The following is a 6250-nucleotide window of genomic DNA, read 5'->3' on the forward strand; positions in this document are numbered from 1 at the left end:
CTCATGGACTGCAGCCTACCAGGCTCCTCTGCCCATGGGATTCTCCAGGCAAGAGTACTGGAGTGGGGTACCATTGCCTTCTCCCATCAACAGTACACACAGGGTTCCAGTTACTCCAACACCCTCACCAACACTTGCTATTTTCTCTCTCTCTCTCTCTCTTTTTTTTTTTTTTTTTTGATACTAGGCATCCTCCTGGGTGAATAATCAAATTTTTTCATATAGGGAGAGACACAGTGTAATATGTGCCTCAGAATATATTTGTATAAAGTGACACATAAATATAACAAAACTCAGTAAAACTATATTGTTATTAATGTTTTGTACATATTTTAGTGCCAATATTTTGATAGATTTATGATTGGGTATTAGGTTGCTATTGTTCTTTTATATATTTGGTTTTCTTTTTCACTGAAGATATCTGGAGTCTGTCTAGCTTTAGCATGAAATAAAGTCACAGTTCCCTTTCTATTTCATGGAATCCTGGAACAAGAAGGATCTTAGAAGTTCGTTCATATGTTGGTAATTCAACTTGCTCACCTTACAAATGTGATGTTTTGAAATACCCAGGATGAGGTGGGAGCAAAACCAGGAGGCTCCTTATTCTTAGTCTCATTCTTAGGACTTCTTTCTTTCCATCTGTTAGAGGCACTTATACTGCCTCTAAGCATTCATAGTGAAAAATTAACATAGATAGAGGTACACAAGCTCAGGAAGAAGAAAACACATCTAACTTTGTTAACCTGTTATTTAGCAAATATCTCTATTAAGCAGAAAGAAAACCTCAATGCATAATTAGATCTTCACCTTCCTGGAATGACTAGAGTTGAGATTTGGAAAACCTACATATGCTCTCCATGTGGAGGTTGCTCGTAATAATAAACATTCAATTGATCTGAAAGGTTTCATTAAAACACTGTCTGGGGCTCATCCATAATGTTGCAACTGAGACTGAAGAATGAGTAAGCTTCCTGAAATCCATTCTATTATAACACATATTTCAGTTCATAAATCCCAGCTCCTTCTCAAAATATCCCCCAAAGGCTGCCTTTCACTTCCTCACTAAATTCACTGGAGTGACACTAAACCACCCTATTCATCTTTCACCTGCCTCACCACCGAGATGATAAATCTCCATTTCCTCCAGAGTGTTTGACACTTGGTGGCCCTCCTTCTTCTGCGATTATTATACTTTCTGAGCCTTTTATGATTAGAACTTTTGATTATGCCCAAATCTGTGCAGCAAACCCCGAATAAAAACTTGCTTATTTTTCTTAAGCTCATTGTAAGTGGCCCTTGTTTTTAAAAATGAATTAAAGGGACTCATTTTGGAAGGGCAATGCCATGTTCTTTTAATGTTAACAACACACTGATCCCTTGTCCCAATCATGCCCATTTGTATTGAAAATCTGTTTTAACCCCAGGGCGGCTCCCTTGTCTTTGGGGTAAGCACATAACATTTAAGAAGCTTCATAAGGCTTCCCTCAGGATAGTCTTCACTTACCTTGGCTCTACATAAGCGCAATATAGCAATCCAGGCTCAAAACGTATGGACTGAATGAAAAAGTGTGTTCCCACAGACAACAAATGTCAACTTGAAATATAAATTAATTGTCTCATGCTTTATAAGAAAAACAAAGATTACTTAAGTCTTGAGGATCTAAGAGTACATACTGATAACAGAGCTGATAAAAAGATAAATGAGAACCAAGAACCCCAATACTATAATAGTTTCTCTCAAATACTCAACTTTTCTTATGATTTTTCACTAGTATTTTCATGTAACTTGTTTGCATTATTGCTTGATATTCTATTATACTTTTAACAACTATTTTCTCTTAACCGATATGAATATCTGGGAAAAGAAAATCATACTGCTTGTTTGCAAAATGCTGGAATTCCAAAAAGCACATTTGTGACTGAATGCTTAAACTAGTATTTAAACTGACTCAAGTTGATTTGAGTATAAGCTTATATTTATACTGGGAAGTACTTTCCAAGCACTATATTGTTAAATCAAACATAATAAAATAGAAATACTGTCAAATTCTTGAACAGATCAAGTTACTTTACTTAAATAAGGTAATCTTCTTTGTCATACAAAAAAGTCTGTTGTTTGAATTTTATATATGTTGTAGGAAAAACAGTCTCTCTAGAATTGAACTTTTGGCATTATCCAATATCCAACTTTCCAGAAAACAAGCATCTTTAATATTTGAGAATAGATCTCGGACTCATTCATAATGCCCAGAGTAATCATTGCCAGATAAAGGTAAAAGACAAAACTCCCATTCTTCCTCCAAATCTCCCAATAGGGAATACACATTAAGAGTGCTCTTAAACACACAGGACATGGTTAATTACAGAACAGTATCTGTGGAGTGCCCTTGCTCATCACAGCAGGGCTCTCACAGACCAGGTAAGTGTAAGTAAGTGTAAGTCGCTCAGTAATGCCCGACTCTTTGCGATCCCATGGACTGCAGCCCACCAGGCTCTTCTGTCCATGAGATTTTCCAGGCAAGGATACTGGAGCAGGTTGCCATTTCCTTCTCCAGGGGATCTTCCTTACCCAGGGATCGAACCTGGATCTCCAGCACTGCAGGCAGATTGTTTACCAACTGAGCTACAGGGGAAGCCTTTACAGGCCAGATAAGAGAGAACAGAAACATAAGTCAACTACAGGATGTTTAAGCGTGCTGTGAGACATTAAAACATCAGAGTCAATGCACAGTCCCTGCTGTCATGGAGCTTACAGTCTTGCAGAGCTTCATCAGGTTTCCAAAGTCTACCCTATCTGGGGTTATTTTTCCCTAACACCATGATGCTGTATCAGAAACATCATTAAATAAATACCATGCCAACCTCACTTCTAGCCACAGTGAATTTGAATCATGGTCTGAAGACATGTGTATTGATAAACTTGCATCTCAATGTCATTTAATGTTTTCCTATAATTATATTGCCTTTATCACTTTTTATCCACCTAGTTATTCCTTAAGGATAGTTAGCCACATGCATGTGCTAAGTTTTGACTCTTTGCAAACCTATGGACTGTAGCCCTTCATGCTCCTTTGTCCATGGGATTCTCCAGGCAAGAATACTGGAATGGGCTGCTATGTCCTACTCCATGGGATCTTAACCCAGGAATTGAAACCATGTCTCTTACATCACCTGCATTGGCAGGTAGGTTCTTTACCACTAGTGCTACCTGGGAAGCCCATATGCATAGCATTTGAATATAATGTTATTATTGCCATCATCATATTATATTTTAATTACAATAACATGTGTCTATGGAATGCAGGAGATATGGGTTCAAACCCTGGGTCGAGAAGATCCCCTGGAGAAGGAAATGGCACCCACTCCAGTATTCTTGTCTGAGAAATCCCATGGACAGAGCAGAAGCCCGGTGAGCTATAGTCCATAGGGTCACAAGAGCTGGACATGGCCTAGCAACTAAACCACTACCATGGTCCTCCATTATTAAAACTGTCTGCCTGACCACCAACATATACTTGACTCTAAACTCTGTAAGGGAAAAGATCTTATCTGTCTTGTTCTCCTTCATAGCCCAACTATCTATCACAACGTCTGGCACAAAAGAAGCCATACTATTTTCTTTCATAAGTTTCTGTGGAAGCAAAGTCCACTATTCATTCCATGAAGCGCATCAAGAGCCTACTCTAAGTCAGTTATCCTCAGGAAACATCAGGCTGGTGGGAAAGACAGAAATATGAGACACTAAGCATAATACAAGGTGACAATTATTCATGACTCCCTATGGTAGAAAGATACTAAAGAAGATTAAAAGAGGTAGAAATGCGTACAAGGTCTCAACCTAGAGAAGAGTGATCTGTCTAACCTCTTGAGTGGTGCAATCAGTCAATACTGGCGATGAAAGTTGGAAGCCTCCTTTAGGGCCTCCCTGGTGTTCTGTCAGCCTCCTTGATTGAATCATCTTCATAAAGACTCCCTTCCACATCCTTCTACTTCTTAAACCCATTGATCATCTCTTCTTACCTCCTCCACTCTCCTCAGAGTATCTATAAATAGTGAAGGGTATTGGTAGCATGAACACAAACTGGGTTATCAGAACCAGGATATTACAAAGCAAATCATTTATTCTTAAGAAAATATTTTCAAGAAAAACAAAAATAAAATCAGTGGGAATTGTCTTTGCTACATATTCTTCAGCCTAGAGCAAAAAAGGAAAAGGAGGAAAGTGCTTTCAAGATCAAGGAAGTAGCATGTGTGAAGACATGGAAGAAGAATTGTGCTAAAGTCTCTAAGAAGTAGTTCATAATGACTGGAATAAAACACAGAAGGATGTTAGGACACAAGCCTGGAAATGCAAGCAGATGATGGAAAAGGTGTTTAGGTTTCATTCAGTTGCCATTGGGATCCATAAAAAGGTTTAGCTAAAGCGGTGATGCCATCTGACTTGTGTTTTGAAATAACAACTCTGGTAGTGGTGTGCAGGGTGGACTGGAAGGAGCATTTACTGGAGTCAAGGAAAGAGCCCAGAAGATTTTTGGAGGAATTCACATAAAAAATTAATACATTCCATATCTTTACATACCCTTGTATATTGGAGGCATTCCATAATTATATTTTAGTCAAATAAGAGAAGTGGAACATGAAGTTCACCCACAACAAGGATGTATGAACTGCATTTATATAATTTAAACAATTTAAAACTCTAAAAGGTGATAAGAGTTATTCTTTGGTAAAGAGGGAGTCCAAAACTCTGTTGTGTTTGTATTCCTTTTATACGACCTCTATGCAAAGTAAAATCAAATCACCAACTGCAACCCCGTTCTTCATCCACTTTGGGATCCCTGCCTATAATATCTCACCTTACATCTACAATCCCATAACGATTCAGTGTAATGTAAGAAATCTTAAATAATCTTGATATTTAAGGCTTCTACTGACTTTCATGAAGTCTCAACAAAAACATATCTGCAAAATGTCATAGAGTAAGTGTCATCGTTCCTATGGCATTGTTCTGCTTTCCTCTGTAAAATGGGAACATGGGGATTAACTAAATCAAAATTGATATAAACATATCATTATCAGAATATTATAAAGCAGATGGATGAACATATGTGCTTAATTTTAATTGTCCTAAAGATAGTACCTAATAAGATGCTTAGAATCAAATGTTATCCTAAAATATCATTGAACATGTTTACATATTTCCCCATTATGTACTTAATTCTACCTTGAATTTCCTACCAATCTGTTGAGAAATTTGATAAATGGTAGCAATAGACATGTCTTCAACTCTTTAATCAGATAATCATAGAACTTCATATTCAAATCCCACCGCATTTCCAATGCAGAAATCTCTGTTTTGCTGACAAAATCATCGGGGTTCTGCTTGGAAGAAGGAAATAGGGACTCACTCTTCCATGAGGCTACCTGATATTGACCCAGTGCTCTACTGAGTAGCTTGCACGACCAGTCCTCTCACTGCCTTCTGAAGCAACACGGGCTGCAACTCGTACACCACAGTTCTTCAGATATTTAAATATCGCTCTTACGTTTTCCCTCAGTCTGGAAATTGCAACAGTAGTTCAGGGGTGAGTTAACAAGGGTGTGCTCCAGAGTGCCTCCTGGGAGGATGGAAATGAGCCATCAGAAAGAATAAACAATTTGTGTTCCCTTCTGGGTTGGAGAGGTGAAGGAGGGTAAAGATAACCCCAGAGGAGAGTTTCAATTGTGAGTGAGCAAATATATATATTTGTGTGTGTGTGTGTGTGTGTATCAGTTCAGTTCAGTTCAGTCACTCAGTCATGTCCAACTCTTTGTGACCCCATTAATTGCAGCACGCCAGGCCTCCCTGTCCATCACCAACTCCCGGAGTTCACTCAGACTCACATCCATCAAGTCAGTGATGCCATCCAGCCATCTCATCCTCTGTCATCCCCTTCTCTTCCTGCCCCCAATCCCTCCCAGCATCAGAGTCTTTTCCAATGAGTCAACTCTTCCCATGAGGTGGCCAAAGTACTGGAGTTTCAGCTTTAGCATCATTCCTTCCAATGAACACCCAAGACTGATATTCTTTAGAATGGACTGGTTGGATCTCTTTGCAGTCCAAGGGACTCTCAAGAGTCTTCTCCAACACCACAGTTCAAAAGCATCAATTCTTCGGCACTCAGCTTTCCTCACAGTCCAACTCTCACATTCATACATGACCACTGGAAAAACCATAGCCTAACAGTGGACCTTTGTTGGCAAAGTAATG

This window comes from Bison bison, unplaced genomic scaffold (genome assembly GCF_000754665.1).
Source record: "Bison bison bison isolate TAMUID 2011002044 unplaced genomic scaffold, Bison_UMD1.0 scf7180017864530, whole genome shotgun sequence".
Lineage (NCBI taxonomy): Eukaryota > Metazoa > Chordata > Mammalia > Artiodactyla > Bovidae > Bison > Bison bison.